Here is a 19,213-nt window from a genome sequence, read left to right on the forward strand (position 1 = left end):
GCAAAATTCCAGGGAAAGTTCAAATATCGACTTCCGGTTCTACTCCCGGTCACGTTGGGTAAAAAACTAGGACTTACGAAGTCCAATTGCTTGTTATAATAATTGAACATGGAAAAATTTTGGTTGAGTTAATTTTGATTGATATATACTCCAGGCTAGAAATAGACCATGTTCAAATATCCAGGTAGATGACTACTTTTTTAATTATTGTAGACCAATAGGAAGAAAACCTACCTGTCTTCTGGCTTGAGTTCGCGTCCGTTTTTAATTATAAACAATTTAGTGCAAAAAACGCGATGTTTTCGATTTATTGCATCCCATTCAAAAGCTAAATAGGTGACATAAAATTGCAAAATGTAATTTTTTGAACATTGAAAAACCTTGAAAATGTCGGTTTTTAAAACTTAAAAAGTTAATTTGTTGCTTCACAAACTGCAAAATAAGTGAAAATTTTTATTTGTTAATAACGTTTATTAAAACTAACCTAAAATTTCAGTGTTTCACCCAAAGTTGGGTATAAGGGTACTTAACACACTCTTAAAATTTGAGACCGATCCATTAACTAGTTTAAAAGTTATTCTATTTGTTTATCCCAGAGACCTTTATTTTGCAATAACATAAGACAGAAAATAATGAAGATATGGAAATTCTGCGTATGCTAAATGAAAGTAAAAGAGTAATATTATCAATATGTTTAAAAAAATTATCTAATATAGTCAATATCCAAAATTTTGTAGCTTATAATCATTTAGAATAACTTTAAAAATATTGTCCATAGAAAAAATCATTTTACATATTAGAAAAGCTGGTATTTGACACGAATTTTTAAAAATGTAGTTCAAATGATGACTAGTCGTCGTAAGTGAAGGGGTGAAGGGGAGCTGGGAGCCGACAAATGCACGAGTTCAAAAACTAAAATAGCAACTTAACACGTTGACGGACATTAAGTCAAAAGTGTAAACAAGTGTTGTGACACTATATTTATGTATTTTGCAAAGTAGAATAGGGAAATTGCTGAATGTCTTAGTTTATGGAAACAATGATTTTTTAACATTTATTGTAAAACATGTGGACGACGACCATGGACATCGTGTCACATTTAATATGCATATGACAACGATTTTTTGTCAAAACTCGTTATTCTAAAAAATGACGTCTATAGACGTTGTGTCACATTACATCAATGGAAATTAGACGTCTATAGACGTTCTGTCCGTCAACGTGTTAAAACTACTATCATTTTCTATATTTCGGGATCTACTCAATGGATTTTGATCTTGCTTTTTTAATTTACATATAATTTTTGCGTACATTACAAATACAGGGTGTCCAGAAACTCTACCGATAAACGAGGACAGGAGATTCCTCAGATAATTTTAAGACAATTTAACCCAATTCACCTAGTCCGAAAATGCTTCTTAAGCGAGCTAGAGCTCTTTGAAGATGGCGTCATGAAATTAGTTTTTCTTAAATACCTCCAGAACGCTTCTATTTAGAAAAACAAAAATTGGTATGCCTATTTAATTTTCAGAGATGAATCGATTGCATCCATTGCAAATTTCTAGTACCGGTCATAGGCGTCCGTTTTGGGTAGAGCAACGAGTATTTTATCGCATAACTTTTTTGTCCTTAAATTTTATGCACTTTTGATACCGGATTAATAAATTGTGAGGTATTCTAGTACTAAAAGGTACTCTTGCTTTAAGTCGGTAGGACACTCTCTTTTCTAGAAAAATCGATTTGAAAGTTTTTCGTTTTTGAAATTTGAAAAAAAATTGAAAGAACTTTTCAACAAAAAACGAAGTATTTTACCAACATAAAGTAAGAGTAACTTTTAGTACTCGAATACCTCATAATTTAATAATCTAGTGTCAAAAATGCTCAAAAATTCAAGACAAAAAAGTTATGCTATAAAATAACTGTTGACCTACCCAAAACGGACGCCTATGACCAGTACTAGAAATTCGCAATTAATGAAATCGATTTATCTCTGGAATATAAATAAATGTACCAGTTTTCGTCTTTCTAAACAGTTTTTTTTTAATTTTTTTTTTAATTCAAAATGCGAAAAATTTTCAAATCAATTTTTCTAGAAAACGGTGTGTCCTACCGATTTAAAGCAAGAGTGCCTTTTAGTACTAGAATACTTCACTATTTAATAATCCAGTGTCAGAAAGGCATAAAAGTTAATGATAAAAAAGTTATGCGATAAAATAACCGTTGCCCTACCCAAAACGGACGCCTATGATCGGTACTAGAAATTTTCAATGGATGGATTAGATTTATATCTTGAAGATAAATACGTGTACCAATTTTTGTTTTTCTAAATAGAAGCGTTCTGGAGATATTTAAGAAAAACTAATTACAAGACGCCATGTTCAAAGAGCTCTAGCTCCCTTAGGAAGCATTTTCGGACTAAGTAAATTGGGTTAAATTATATTAAAATTATCTGAAGAATCTCCTGTCGTCGTTTGTCGGTAGAGTTTCTGGACCCCCTGTATATGCAATTTGTCTAGACATTTATTAATTAATAAACAGTCTAATTTATTTAAACAATTTTTGAAAAAAATATTTTTTCCCAAAAATCCATGTTTTTAACACGTTGACGGACAGAATGTCTATAGATATCTAATTTCCATTGATGTAATGTGGCACAACGTCTATAGACGTTGCATTTTTCCATATTCTACTATGCAAAATACATATAGTGTCACTTGCTTATACATTTGACACACTGTCCGTCACTGTCATTACTAATCATAGAAAAAGTTAAGGTATACTATAATAATTAAATTATCTAAAAAAATTCGACTGTTTATTAATTAATAAATTTATAAACAAATTGCCTATTTGTAATGTACGTAGAAATTATATACAAATTAAAAAAAGAAAGATCAAAATCCATTGAATTTATCCGGATATACAGAAAATTGTATTAGTTTGAAATTGCTTTTTCGGCATTTTAACTCGGTGGAATTTTAGGTTCACCCTAGTAACCGTCTGAACTACATTTATTGTGAAAATTCGCAGAGAGTGCTGTGAAGGAACAATGTGCAAATTTTTTAACACAATAGACAAATCCCATTCTTTATTATAAACAAATTAGCTGCGAATTAATAAAAACACATGGTTAACTTTGTCCCAAATGAACCCAGGCTAAAGTTTTTTATTTGAAAATTCGTTTTAAAATATTAGCTTTTCGAATATAAAAAAAGAATTTTTCTATAGATAATAATATTTTTAAAGTTATTCTAAATGTTTAAAAACAATAAAATTTCAAAAATTTGGCATTTTGACTATATTAATTATTTTTTTTTATGTTTTTTTAATACATGTTGATACTATCGCTCTTCTACTTTTGTTTGGCATTGACAGAATTGACCTATATTTATTATTTTCTGTCTTATGTTTCTGTCTTCTGTCATAACTAATTAATGTATCGGTCTCAAATTTTCAGGGTTTGTTAAGTACCAAAATACTCAACTTAGGGCGAAACCCTAAAATTGTAAAATCAAACAAATGAAATAGAGAATGTGGAAAAATTCCCTTACGAATAATTCACACATCCACCATTTCGGGCTGGGAAAAATTTTTTGAATAGAATCAAAGATCCAAACACCAGTTCTTAGAAATGTGTTTCGCCCTCTTCAACCTCTCTGGGCTCATCAGTGAAGATGAGAGGTTGAATATCTTCAGACACATTCCAATCAAAAAACAACATTCGAGTCCTACACATAGCAGGAGCGTAAATCTACGCCCAACCTGAAAATGACAGTCTCAAGTTTTAATTCCCTAATTACTTAAAGTAAGTAAAATAATGTTTATGAAAAAACAAAAGATGTAGATCTTTGAAACACACTCAGTGTTCAAAAGATCCACAGGTACTGGTTTAACTATTTTAATTTTTTTTATTAATTAGCTATTAATTTATTCAAAAAATTTTTCCCAGCCCGAAATGGTGGATGTGTGAATTATTTGTAAGGGAATTTTTCCACATTCTCTATTTCATTTGTTTGAAATCGTACGAGTGGTCGTTAAACCAGTACCTGTGGATCTTTTGAACACTGAGTGTGTTTCAAAGATCTACATATTTTGTTTTTTCCTAAAATTGTATGTTAAATTTACTAAAAGATATTAACAAATATCGATTTTCATTTATTTTGCAATTTTCGAAGCAACAAATTGACATTTAACGCTCAGAAATCGGCATTTTGAAGATTTTTCTTTGTTCTAAAAAATCAAATTTTGGAATTTTTTGTTAACTATATAGTTTTTTAATGGGGTGCAATAAATCGAAAAAATCGTGTTTTTTGGACTAAATTGTTAATAATTAAAAAACGAAAGGTTTTTTGCAGGAAACAGGTAGGTTTTCTTCCTATAGGTCTACACTAACTAAAAAAGTAGTCAGCTACCTGGATCTTTGAGTGTTCTGAGAAAATCCTTATTTCTCTGGACTTTTAGTACGCTATCGCCTTTGTATTAAAATAAAATCTGTTTGATTCTTTGACGTTCAAGTAATATCTAGGTTTACAAAGAATACACATACAAAAACTAGTACATACATATATTTTTTCTCATGTTGTCTCACCGAACATCCTATTTTATGGATTTGTTCTATTTTCGACTAGAAATACCTGTTAGTGCTATCAGGGGATAAATACTCTGACTGTAACTTTTGTTTATTGATTATATTCCATTTAATTCAAACCCCATGTATTTTATTACCCTTGTATTTTATTACAATTTTAACTTCGATATCTTTTTGTATAGTGAATACTTAACTGACAGACTGCCGGCCTTAATTTGAAATTATACCTTTAGGTAATACGACGAGACTAACTGCGTTAAGAGGTAATTCGTTCCAGAGATATCCCAAAACTCCTACCTTGAATATACCGAAAAACCGGACCATAATGAAATTTCCAGCCGGGTTTGCTATATTTTTTAATTAAAAGAAAATCATTCTCTGCCCACGCCAACCATTCGAACATCTCGAACATGTTTAAAGAGATTCTTTATGGAATGCCAACAAACAATATTCTGTATCCGATTTGGTAGAAAGACTAAGTGGAAATTCCCCGATGATTCACAATGCGTAGGTGGAGCTTCAAAACCTTATAAAATCGAAACAACTAACAAGAAGTACAAAGATATATATTTTCAAAAAAAAACCTTTTTACCACATAGTGGTGTAAGGCGACCATAGTGGTTTTACATTATAATACAATACAAAAACAACTTAATCTTAAATTTAACTAGTAACTGCTATACATTTATATTATGTAAAAATTTCACCCATTCTTTCTTATTTCTAGCCAGCGTTCTCGCTTCTATCCACGTTGTTCCCCTTTTCTCAATTATTTTGCCTAGTGTTCTATCCCATGTTTGTCGTGGTTTACCTTTCTTCTTTGCGTTTTTGCCTGCCAAATTTCTTTCACCGGTTTTGCCTTATCCATTCTTTGAAGATGACCCCACCAACTGAATTGCCTTCTCTCTATAAATTCTAACGTTCACTCGATTTCCAAATCTTCTCTTATTTGTGTTCCGTAGTCTATCTCTTTTGGTAGCTCCTCGACCTCGTCTAAGGTATTTCATTTATACTGCCTGTATTTTACTCTTTTGTCGTTCTGTTAGCACCCATGACTCGCAACCAAAGGTTAATATAGGTCTATATATTGACTTCAACACATTAATTTTTGTTTTTCGTGTTATTTCTTTTTTATTTATGAATTTATTGCTCCTTGCATGGTATAGGCACGTATATAGGTTCATTGTTTTTTAAATTCTATTATTAATTTTTGTTTCCTGTTTTCCGTTGTCTTCTAATTCTACTCCTAAGTATTGGAATGTTCGTGCTTGTTCTATATTTACTTCTTCTATTTTTATGTTTTTCTTTTCTTCTTCTTCCCTTTCCCCCATGGCCATAACTTTTGTTTTATTTTTATTAATTGTCATTAAATATTTTTTTAGTGTTTCATTCCATATTTCTATATTTCTTTGTAGTTGTTTCGCATTTTCGGCCAATATGACGTCATCGTCGAATGCTCCTTCTGAAATGTCCACTCTTCTTAAATTTCTATAACGCACACGCATTTTTTTTCACTTTTACTTTACATTCTTTAACTATTTCATCCATGAAAATTATAAACAGTGTTGGACTTAATCCTCCTCCTTGTCTTAGTCCCTCGTTCGTAGTAAATGATTTTGATGTTCTGTTTTGGCTGATGATATAATTCAAATTGTTGTTGTAAATGTTCTTAATTACCCTTATCATTTTGTTACTTATACCTCTCTTCTCTAATATTCCCATAATTTTTGTCTTGGTATCGTGTCAAAAGCCTTTTCAAGATCTAACCGCTTTGTGGTTCCTCGAGTGTACTGTCAATTTTTACGATTATTCTTTTGTTCAGTATTTTTTCGTATATTTTCATGGCAGTGCTTAACAGTGTTATTCCTCTGTAATTGTTGCAATCTGTTCTATCGCCCTTTTTATAAATCGGCATTATCTGTGCCTTCTGCCAGTCCATCGGTATCTGTTCTTCTCTCCAAACTGCATTAAATATTTTTAATAATAGCTCTGTTGCATTTTCTCCCATTTTTTTTTTCATTTCACTGGTTATTCTGTCATAGCCTGGTGCTTTTCCGTTTTTCATTTCTGCAATAGCTTCTTGCAGTTCATTTATGGTTATAGGGTCTACATTGTCTACTTCTATTCTTTGGTTCGCTACATTGTTTTCTTCATGATAGCAGTGAGTTTGTAGCATCTCTTGGAAATATTCTCTCCATCTGTTCATTATTTCATTTTCTTCTGTAAGAATTTCGCCAGTTTTATTCTTTATGTATTCTATTGCTTGAATTTTTTCTTTTCTTATTGATTTTAATACTCCATAGCACAATTTTTGATTCTCTTTACTGTTTGTTTCCATAGATGGTAAGGTCGAGAGACCTTACCATCTGATGTGTGCTGTGTCAGTATGAAGAATGACGGAATGGCGGCATGTAGTCTGGTGGATTTTAATGACAGCTGACATAGATAGTGTATGCTGGTAAAGGTACTTTCACCTTTTCTCATAACAAGTGACAGTTGATATATGACATTTTAGCAATTGAATTGAACAACTTTTCAATATGGTCTGTAGTTACATAAATCTAGTTTTTTTAAATTATAATGAAATAGATATTATTGAAAAAAGAAGTCTTAAGGTCCAAGATAAATCAGTTGACAAGTTATCCTTTAAAAAACTGAACTAGGATCTATTTTTTTTTAATTAAAAAAGCTTGATGTAAAAAAGCTTGATGATGAAGTTTTCCATATTATTGGATAAGTCACAAATTTCATTAGGTGCACTATGGGAGTATCGAAGATGAAAAATAAAATTAATTAAGAATGAATTTTTTGAGAATATGGTTTTCTAAAGAATAAGCTACCAAATGATTGATTATAATTATTGATTTATAATGATAATATTTAGTAAAGAATTAAAAACTTTTTTAAAAAATGTTTGATTTTGATTGCATAAGGTCAAACTACTTCCTCTAGAGCCTCCCACAAGAGTCTGAATAGAGGTTTATAGTTGTAATTAAGATTGATTTGTGTATTTAAGCAAAAATCAGGATTAAGTTTCATTTCTTTAGTTATCTCTAGTCTTCTAAATTTAACGTGATAACCAAAGTTGGATTTTTCTGGATTGTTGAGATATTTCTTGATCCTCTGAGAAAGAGTCCTCATAGTTCTGCCCACATAAGTCATGTTACAATCCCCACAAGACAGCTTATAAATACCACTTTTATTTAGTTTTTCGATTTTATCTTTGGTGTGGCTGAAGATGGACTTGATGTTATTTTTGGTTTGAAGGAGATGTTTAGGTTACTAACTTTATTACAAAGTAATCTTAATACTTTTTCTGAAACTGGCCCTAAGTAGGATAAGGATCTATAAATAGATGTAGTATTGGGTTCGTCTTCTATGTTAAAAGCTTGTTTTAGTCTCTTTTTGAGTATTGACTTTCTAATGACCTTATCTACGGTAGAAGAGGGGAAGCCATTGTTGTTTGCTATTTGTCTAATGATTTAAATTTCGTTGTTGTAATTGTCTTGGGACATGGGGATGTTTAGAAGTATGTGAACATAACATTGAATAGCTGCCATCTTATGTTGAAAGGGATGGTTAGATGACATGGGTATAATATGGTCAGTTTGAGTGGGTTTTCTAAATACTGAGTATTCCAGAGTAGTAGAAGGTGTAGAAGCAGAATATGTATTCTTTTTGATGGTTAGGTCTAGAAAATTGATCATGTTGTTGGTTTCTAACTCCAATATGAACTTAATTGCTGGATGTAGGTTATTAATTATTGAAAGAATGTTGTTAGTTTCTGAAGGAGGACCTTCTATAAATGCTAAAATATCATCCATATATGTACCATACGATTATTTGTGGATGTGATTGGACAAAAGTATTTTCAAGAGAATCTAGAAAAATATTTGCCAGTGGTGGAGATAAAGGATTTCCCATTGCTAGACCTTCTGGTTGTCTGTAAATGTTGTTGATGACGATGAAGAAATCTTGGGGAAGGCAAAATTGAACTAGTAAGGTGATTTGTGAACATTTGTTAGGGTCTATATTCTTTGAAATTAGAAGATTGTTTACAATAGGAATGGTTTCCAGTCTAGGAAAATTAGTGAAAAGATTAGTTACGTCAAAAGAGACCATAGCAAAATTGTTTGGAAGGTTAGTTAAAGAAAGTTTGGATATTAAATTAAGAGTGTTTTTGATAGTGTATTTCGGAGTATAATTAAGAAGATCCTAGAGAAGGGTGTTGATAAATTTGGCTAGTGGAGCTAGTGGAGTATTGACAAAACTGACTACAGGTCTTATTGGAACATTGATCTTATGGATTTTGGGAAGACCGTAGAGTCGTGGCATTAGAGGATTGCTAGAAAAAAAGTCCAGAAGATTCCAGAGGACAAGACACAAGAGCAGAAGGCATTCTGATCAAAGAACAGTAAGGATGGTATGGGAGGACGTCAAAACTGGAAGAAGTACACGCGGACGCCCTTGACTCCGGTAGTGACATAATCTAGCAGGAGACCTGAAAGCTATGGGCGTGGAGAACTGGATAGAGGTTACTTAAGACAGAGAACAGTGGAGGCATGTTGTCGAGTCGGCTAAAACCCACGAAGGGTTGTAACTCCACGGAGTAAATAAATAAGTAAGTAGGTGGAGGAACGTTCGGTAACACCCACGCCAAAAGGCTAAACGATATATGGATGGAATTATGCTATAGTGAGTCCACTCACATTTTTGCAGAAATTGAATTACTCCACTTTTTGCATGAAATGTCAAGCCACACCACGCATAACTTGAATTTATGGTTTTGCATTATTAAGTCATTCATATACAATGATGTATATTAAAAAGTGTGTAGCATCAATATTTTTTGTTCGCATTCTTTGTTGATATGCTCTATTTTTGTAGATAGGTCTATTTATTGTTTATAAAAATTCTTGCCAAAATGGGAAAAAAATTGTTCAAACTACTCATCCGTTAACTCAAAGAAGGCAAGAAGAATGGAAATGCAACACCGATAATGTAGCACAGTGGACAAAGAGGCTGCTCCAGAACCTAAAATATTGGGTGGACTGTGCTTACAGGCGACTGGATTATTTCCTAACCCAGGTGCTCACAGTACCCGTGTGTTTTAGAGCCTACCTCTCTAGGTCCGAAAAGGCCGACACTGATGAATGCCTATACTGTAGACACCCGGACACTGTTACACATGCGATTCTAGAGTGCAACAGATTGATAGTAGAAAAGAAAAAGATTGGAACGGGCGACAAGTGTGAATTTTGTGACAGTGAGAGACACGATTGAGAAAATGATTGAAAATAATTCTGGTTGGACCAGTATACATAACCGTGCAGTGATCAAGAATAAATAAAGGAGGAAAAACAGCTATACCAATGACAAAGGTAAGAGGGAAAGATACGGTTAGTAGAATGTGGAGGAATAAGTTTTGATAAAAGGCGAATTAGTGAGTTAGATTGTGTGGGACAGACTGTGGGCAACGAGCTATAAAAATAATCATACAAGCAAAAAACCCAGATTTTGGGACCAAAAAAGAAGGGGAAACGGGGAAAGGGAAGCGCCTTCTTGCTGACACTCTGTGGATGAATAAAAGTAAAGTGCTCCGGAAGCAACGCCGATCTTACAGCGACCATTCCGCTTTCGAAGCGCTGTATCACAAAGGAGGGTCTGGTGTATTTTAGTCTTCGGATAGTGAATACTTTGTATCAGATATCCAAAAAGATATTGGTCACGCCATAGAAGAAGAAATAATTGGAATTAATGAAAACAATGAAATGTGTAATGAAAAGGGCGCTGCCGTCTTTCAGCCCAATACTCCGGCAGGTTTGGTAAAAAGCATAAAAGCATAAAGTCCTAAAAAACATCTTGGAAAAATGAAAAAGTGATTTCGTCAAACATCAAAGTGTCTTGATCATCTCTGATGAAAGTTTCCATGAGACACTACTGAACAAAGACAATCCTCCTACCTTATTCATGAGATCTAATTTAAGTCAAGAACACCAATTGGTTAGCATCCAGAAACAAGGAAAGGATTGAAAACCATCCATTAAAGATCTAGAGATTTAACGGCCACAAGGAAGACCCATATCCACTGAAAAATTAAAAGGTTTAAAGGAAATGTATAACCTAATTCCTAAAGATTTTCAGCAGTTTTACAAAGATATTATTGTCAAATATAATTTTCACGATGATGTCGATGGTTTTGGTGCTTCCATTGACTGATGTCAATATACGTTTAGAGGACTATTCACAACAGGAGCTTGAACAAGAAACCCAGAGAAGTGACAACGACTCAGATCAGTAGGTCAAATAATGTTTTAGTTATTTAGATTTTCGTAAAGAAACTGAAAATGAGTCAATCAATATTTTTTCCATTTTTCCTTATTGTAGACAGAAAAAGATATTGGAATGTGCTTTTTTATAAAGAAATTGATCATAATGAAATTTCCGGCCGGGTCTGCTATATTTTTGAATTACAAGAAAATCATTCTTGGCCCACGCCGACCAAAGAGATCTTTTACTGTAGGGGCCAGATAGGGGTTACCGTGGCCTTTTAAAGTCTGATCTTTTTGGCTGCTGATTGCGAGTATCAGGGTGAATTTCGATGCGTTGTCAGAAAATTGTTATAAACAATGTAATTGTTTACAAATTGTTTGTAATGCTCTAGCTCGTAAGCTAAAAGGAATGAAAAAAATGTCAAATAAAATTTGTTTCTTACAAAAAAAAAACAAAGAAAATGGGTTTTACTAAACTTTCTCCCACTAATTAGAACTAAAGGTATTCTAAAATTAGTGCAAAATGGTTGCAAAATCAGTACATTTCAAAGCATTTTCAATCGTAACTCGGCTGCAACTCATGTAAATGAGCTTTATAAGGTCTCATATTAAAGCATACTTTAAATAAGGACAATAGTTATTTATGTACCAAGTCAGTAAAGTGAGTCATATTATGAGCCGAGCGAGCCTAGCGAGCGAGACGAATTCGATAAAGAGTTTTTACTGACGTGGTGCATACAAAATTTTATCACCAGAGTCAGGCAAATATGCAACAGTGCATATGCATATGCATTTGCATATTTTTGTAGTTTCTTTCGAATTTTGCATATACTGGTATATTTAAAAATAAAGTGCATACAATAGGTTTCCAAAGCTAATTTATTTGTTTATTCATGGTTCAAATACCTTCGTACCTGATATTTCTGTGTGGATCAAGACATCCAGAATTAGTCATTGATATGGGAAAATTATTATGCTGAGCATGCAATAAGTAAATACAAAGTAAACCTAAATATTTTAAATTGCATAAAAATATTCAGAAAACCAAAAAATATACATTTTTAATTTAAAATACTTTAAATAACCCCCGATCTAAAAAATATTTAGTTTACTGTAGGAATTTTTTTGCATATTCCATGCGAAAAAAAATTCCAAACAGTATAGCATTGCAAAACTGCTTTACACACCAGTAAAAAAAAGAAATTAGAATCGGCAGAGAAAAACCAAGATTCGATATCTAGGTGCTTAAAATCAAGCAATCGGAAATCAAGTGAGCAAGAAACATTTAACCATGGTTTGTTCGAAACATTGTTAAGCTAAAATATATCTTTGTCCAAATAATCAAACGAAAATTTGCGAATGTTTCTTGGAAAATACTGAAAATGGAATATTCCAAGTGAAAATAGCTTAAGAAGAAACGAGGTCGATTCTGTAGGTATATTCAGCGGTACTGAGTAAAATAAAAATATATATAGGAGACAATTATTTTTATGTATATGTGGATGAAAGAATTGATTCTTCTGAACATTACATCGCACATTTATTAATCTAATCTCGTATAGGTCTGGATTCCGCGTATTAAAAAAAGTTGATTAATAGCAAGCTAAAAATTTGTTAATAGCTTAAGGGTGTCTAGTCGGATAAACTTTGATATATGGGAACACTGGGACAGGGGCAGTTTTATTTCTGGAACAGGTTAAAAATTTGGAACGGTCACACCACGAAAACGGCACATTTATTTTGTCCGACAGAACAGACTTAAACTCTCCGAACAGAGATTAAACTCTTATGCAAAAATCAGACCGATATTTATCACCTGTCATAATTCCTGTCATTTGACATCTTCTACATGTTCCACTCATTAAAACGCCCATTTGGTGATAAATAGCAGACTGATTTTTGCATGAGAGTTTAATCTCTGTTCGAAGAGTTTAGGTCTGTTCTGTCGGACAAAATACATGTGCCGTTTTCGTGGTCTGACCGTTTCAAATTTTTAACCTGTTCCACAATTAAAACTTCCCCTATTCCAGTTCTCCCATATGTCAAAGTTTGTCCGACTAGACACCCTTAAGCTATTAACACATTTTCAGCTTGCTATTAATCAACTTTTTTTTCATACGCGGTATCCAGACCTATTAAAAATGAGCAATCTTGTAAATCGCATTTAATTGCTTCCAAGCTGTTAAATAAAACCAACGCACTAGGTATCAGTTTTAAGATTTTTGCAAGATAGTTTAGCCATTTTTTTCTTCCTTTAACTGCTCCCAACGAAAAGTTTTCCTTTTTCTTTCAGATGCTGCACCTTACATGGTTAAAGTAGGAAACAATTTGAAAATTGTTTATTCACGTTTAGTAAATACAACTTGCCTAGCACATGGTTTAAATAGGGTCGCAGAAGAAATTAGAAATAAATTTACTCTTGTTAATAATTTTATTTCAAATATGAACAAAATATTTCTTAAGGTACCTATAAGATATCAGTTGTATAAAGAATATTTGCCGAATCTTCCTCTTCCACCAAAACCTATTGTTACTAGATGAGAACTTGATTAGAGGCTGCAATGTTTTATGCAGAAATTTTTGCTGAATTGACGCCAGTAGATTCTTCCGAACCACTTATACTTTTTAAAGAATTGGTGAAAAATAAAATAGTACCACAGTAACTTTCATACTTAAAATATTATGTACATACATGCATATTTCACATAAATAAATGCATATACATGCATATTTGACACAAATAATATGCAAATATGTGCGCATATATCTTCCTTTTCAGCCTGCATATTTGCCTGACTTTGTTTATCATAGTGATGTGGGCTCCCCATCACTGGTTTATCACCAATCATAAAAATCATTAACACTTATTTAATTACGTCCTAATGAAAAAAGAGTGTGTGTACTTGGTACGCACGTAGGACGTTATACTTCTATTGTTTTTATTTCATCGAAACAAATATATTTTAAACAGTTAATCGTATTTTTATTTAAATATTAAACCAATTTTAACATTTAAAATAAAATACCAAAAATTAAAAATACCTTTAATAGTTACGTTATATTTATGAAGTGTAGCCTCCCACAGCGCAGTTGCTTTTCCCGTGATGAATAGTCTTCTTCTTCATGTACCATGTCCTTTCAGAACGTTGGTTACCATCATAGCTATCCTAATGTTATTCACTGCCACCCTAAAGAGCATGCTTGTATCAACACAATACCAAGCTCGCAAGATCTTCAACCATGAGGTTCTTCTTCGTCCTGGACCGCGTGTGCCTGCTATTCTTTGATGAATAGTAGAAAATCTAAATAAATATAAACAAATTATCATTAATATCTGTCACTGTCCTATATACATATAATCGAATTAAAAAAATACCATTTCATAATATACAATTTGTATTTGCATTAATACAAAACTTAAAAGATTTAAGAATTTTATTAATTTTAGACGAAATAAAAATTTCGTACGGCAGTAATGACGATGACAGTGACAGAAAGCTTTTGCATGATGGCAGATTTCGATGTTTAATCTATAGTTGTTATCAATATTTAATAAGTACCTAATTGCTAAGCCTGTAAAGTTTTGATTTATGTTTCATGAATATAATTGCAAAATACTACAGAAGTTCGCTTTCTGACATAAATTTAATTAATAATAACGTAAATTTTGTACAATATTTTTAATAATTAAAGTAAATAAATTTTAAGTTCACTCAAATAAATAATCGATTACTGCCATCGACCACTTACATTCAATCTCAATTTATTTTGATTAATCGCGGCAGGGAAAGTAAAATTCTTCTATCAGGACAATAAAGTGTTACTTTACTGCGGCAAATGGCGTCAAATGAATACAATAATGAATGACTTTAGTGACGGTGGGCGATAAACAAAATTATTTAAAAAAAAACGGTTTCATTCTGATTCAAATCGAGTCTCCTGTAATCCTCTAACACCGTGTCTCTGGGTCTACCCGTTATCAAATGGGCATCGCAAGAAGACTGATTTGAATCAAGAGTCACCGAGAGGTTGGTGTAAATATTCAAATATTTACACCGGTGTATGGTTAGACTGACGTCTAATGGGGAATGGTTCCGAATTCCCTGTATATATCTGAATATTTACACCAACCTCTCGGTGAGTTTAAATTCATATCAGTCTTCTTGCGAAGCCTCTTTGAGAAAGGGTAGACCCAGAAACACGGTGTCAGAGGAGGGCAGAAGAATCGATTTGAATCAAAATGAAATCGTTTATTTTGTTTATACACTTTACGCAGTATACGAGTACAAAAATGATGACGATTTGGATAGGCAAGCTGAGATCCATCGATGGAATATTTGTCCTAAGCGTCGCGTGTCGTCCGTTTGATATTTATATATCTGGGCTAACAGCTTGCTTGAATTGTTGTCGACATCCATTTTCGTTCATTTCAAAATTATATTTTATCTTTATTTATATTAAAGTTATACCCGTTTAAGAATTATCTTTAAAAAATTGTAAATTAATTTGTTTGTACAAGCTTTAAGCAAATTTTATCAATAAACATGTATAGTGGACTAAACAGTAATCAAAAGAACCCAACAGGAATATTTTGAACTTGGAAAAACGTAGGTTTATTTTTTGCCAAAGTTCGATATGTAATGCCTGGTTGCACCAACAGATATTAAGCTCCTAGCCCAGGTCAGCTTATAGATAGGGCCTCCTTAAGTCTCACTTACGTTGCACCATAATCTTCGATTCTTATCTATCTCAATTTTTTGAGGTTAGGTTGTACGTCTTAATAGTCCAGGGCGCATCTGTTTTGGGATGGACGTTGAGAGATGACTCAAATTTTGTTGCAGAAATTGCTTGAAAATAACTCAAGTAATAATATTTGAGTTATCCTCCCACTCAAAATCGTCCGGAACATTGTTTAAATAATCAAAATGTCAAAATATGAAGGAAAAATTAGATTTTTTTATTGTTTTTTTGATTATAAATTTAAAACTATTAATTTACTTCTGAGAAAAGTTGTACCAACATAAAAGTTGCGTAATTAAATTTCCTACAATACAAAATTGGTTAAAAATTTAAAAAATAGTCACCCTTATTGCAAAATAGCAATAATTGCGAAAAAAACCATACAAAAACAAGTATTCGCATTTTACGTTTTTCAACCATTTATGCTACACTTAGAACCTTCATATGTTACCCAGAAAAGCTTTATGATATAGTAAAACAACGCTGTAAATTTCATTAAGATCGGTTTAATAGATTTTGCAATTCAGCTTTCGCAAAAAAAATTCATTTTTTTTTAATGTTGCAGGACTGAAAATAAAGCAGATAGGAAGCTGAATTTTTTTTGCTTATAGAAGTGTACTGTACCTTTCATTTGCAATTTGCAAAATTAAAATTGATTAATTACCACGGCGTAAGGAAATTTTTTAAATTAACATTAATTTTTGGTGCTACGGGCAGGACAGCAGTGTTCGATACACACAAGTTGATTTCCACCAAAATTTCTTCCAATCTTTATCTAATATATTATTTTCTTACTCTATATTTTGTTGTATTTTAAAATTTTAATTCCACAAAAATCAAACTAATTTTATTATTGTTTGTGAAATATTGTTTAAACAATTACATATGTTTAAAAAAAATAAACTTTTATTCTCTAAGTTAAAATATATGAACAAAGAAAGTTTTTGCTAAAAAAAGTGTTATTTCAAAGGATAGAGTATCTATTTTTATTTTGCAATAAACAAATTTATTTATTTATATCGAAATGTAATAAAAATTAAAATGTATCAATCATTATCAAAGGTCATTGGAATGCCCAATCCGAGCAAACTATCCGCTGTCCTGCGCGTAGCACCAATAATTAATGTTTATTTAAAAAAATTCCTAACGCCGTCGAAGTTAATCGATTTTAGTTTTTCATATTGAAAATGAAAGGTACAGTACACTTCTATAAGCAAAAAAAATTCAACTTGCTATCTGCTTTATTTTCAGTCCAGTAACATTTTGAAAAATTGAATTTTTTTTGCGAAAGCTGGAATGAAAAAATTTATTTAGCAAAATCGATTGAACTGATCTTAATTAAATTTACGGTATTGTTTTACTGTATCACAAAGGTTTTCTAGGTGAAATATGAAGGTCCTAAGTGTAGCATAAATGGTTGAAAAACGTAAAATGCGAATACTTGTTTTTGTATGGTTTTTTTCGCAGTTATTGCTATTTTGCAACAAGGGTGACTATTTTTTAAACTTTTAACCAATCCTATATTGTAGGAAATTTAATTACGCAACTGTTATGTTAGTACAACTTTTCTCGGAAATGAATAATTTTAAAGTTATAATCAAAAAACGAAGAAAAAAATCGAATTTTTCCTTTATTTTTTGACATTCTGATTATTTAAACAATGTTCCGGACATTTTTGAGAGGGAGGATAACTCAAATATTATTATTTGAGTTATTTTCAAGCAATTTCTGCAAAAAAGTTTGAGTCACCTCTGAACGTCCAAATGTACTAATATTTTTACAGATGCGTCCTGGTCTATAAATTCAGACAGCAACTTAAGCTGAGAATAACGGGAATATGAGATTAAGATCCGTTCAGGTTGAAAACTGCTCACTAGCCGGCCCTTAGACTAAATGTTTAAAGAGATCTTTATGGAATGCCAAGAAACAATATTCTGTATTCGATGTGGTAGAAAGACTAAGTGGAAATCCCCGGATGATTTACAATGCGTAGGTGGAGGCACGTTCCGAATCACCCACGCCAAAATGCTAAAGGATATATATGTGACACTGTATATACCGTAATAAAGAAATTTATAGTATTTTTAGGATTTTTTACACGCAAAATAAACGGTCAATTTTATACCGAATTGAACGTTAATGCATTATACAGGGAGAACTATACAGGGAGCATTATACAGGGGGAAGTAAAAGAATAACAGAAAAACATGATAGAATAGACAGAGACCATAATACAGAGAGAGATAGACGAACACCAGAAAATACATAACAGTTTTAAGACACACAAAACACTAACTCACAACAATAGAAAAAGAAAATCAGGAATACTGAAAGATACAAACGGAGAACTAGTGTTGAATAAAGATGTGGACATGTTACATCAATGAGTTATTCAAAGACAACACAAGATGGAACAGAGCAGATGGGAGTAGAACTAAAAGATGACGTGGTTCTAAAGATATTAAAAGAGAAAATTAAAGTGGGAGCAAAAATGGCAAAGCAGTAGGTCCACACCAAATCACAGTAGAAAGCTTAAAATGCATAAATTATGAAATATCACAAGTCTTAGTAGAACACAATATACAAAACAGAACATATATTGAAACAATAGGTACTCTCCTCCTTTTACGCTATTCTTAAAAATACAAACGCTAAAAACTGTAGTGCATACAGAATACAGAGCATCTCACTCATATTCTTAAATTATTCTTGAAAATGGTCGTGCGTTTATGAATAAGAGTATTATTATTATTATCTGGTTAACAGACTTGTACTTTTAAATGATGTAACTTTAGATACATACAAGTAACAACATTAAACACAAAATACTGCAAAAAAATGATAAATACTAAGTGAGAGATGTGTCACTTCTCTTGAGCACATACGCAGATTGTTTTGAATAAAGTAATCACATATACACCCGTGTTGAGCTGCCCCCCCCCACTTGCAAAAATTAAAAAACAAATAGCCCTGATTTATGAGCGAGCTATTTATGAGCTCTCATATTCCGCAAACTAAAAATTTTGAGCTCGTTCCACTGAGCAGGAATTTAATACCCTAGTGGGGGGGGGGGGGGGGGGGCTGACTAGCCACTACTTAAAAATAGGAATATTGAATCGGTTTTTGCGGCAGAATTACGAGCTATTTATGAGCTCTTGAAATTATATACTTTCGATTTTTGAGCTCATCCCCTTCACCCCCAAACAAACCTTTAATTGATTTAACTTAAGAGAAAGATGCTGAGAAAACTTAAAATATATCGTATTGCGAATATAATTCCTATAGCTTATATACTCTAAGAATAAACTATTAAATCAAGAGCATTTCGATTATTGAGCTACAACCCCTTCGCCAGAAAACCACCCTATCTTCCCGGCTTAAGAGAAAGTTGTACTTAAAATGCGTTAAACTAATTATTTGGCGACTACATATCATTTAATAATTTATAACCTTCCAAATTACGCGCATTTAGATCAGTAAATTGCAATTTATTTTGTATAGTGCAGTCACTGAAGGTAAAAATCAACGATTACCTTCAATTTCGGTGAACCTTCATCGATTTTCACGAAAATTGGTCAGTAGTTAGAGGATACGTCAAGAAACAAAGGTGACA

Source organism: Diabrotica virgifera, chromosome 9 (genome assembly GCF_917563875.1).
Source record: "Diabrotica virgifera virgifera chromosome 9, PGI_DIABVI_V3a".
Lineage (NCBI taxonomy): Eukaryota > Metazoa > Arthropoda > Insecta > Coleoptera > Chrysomelidae > Diabrotica > Diabrotica virgifera.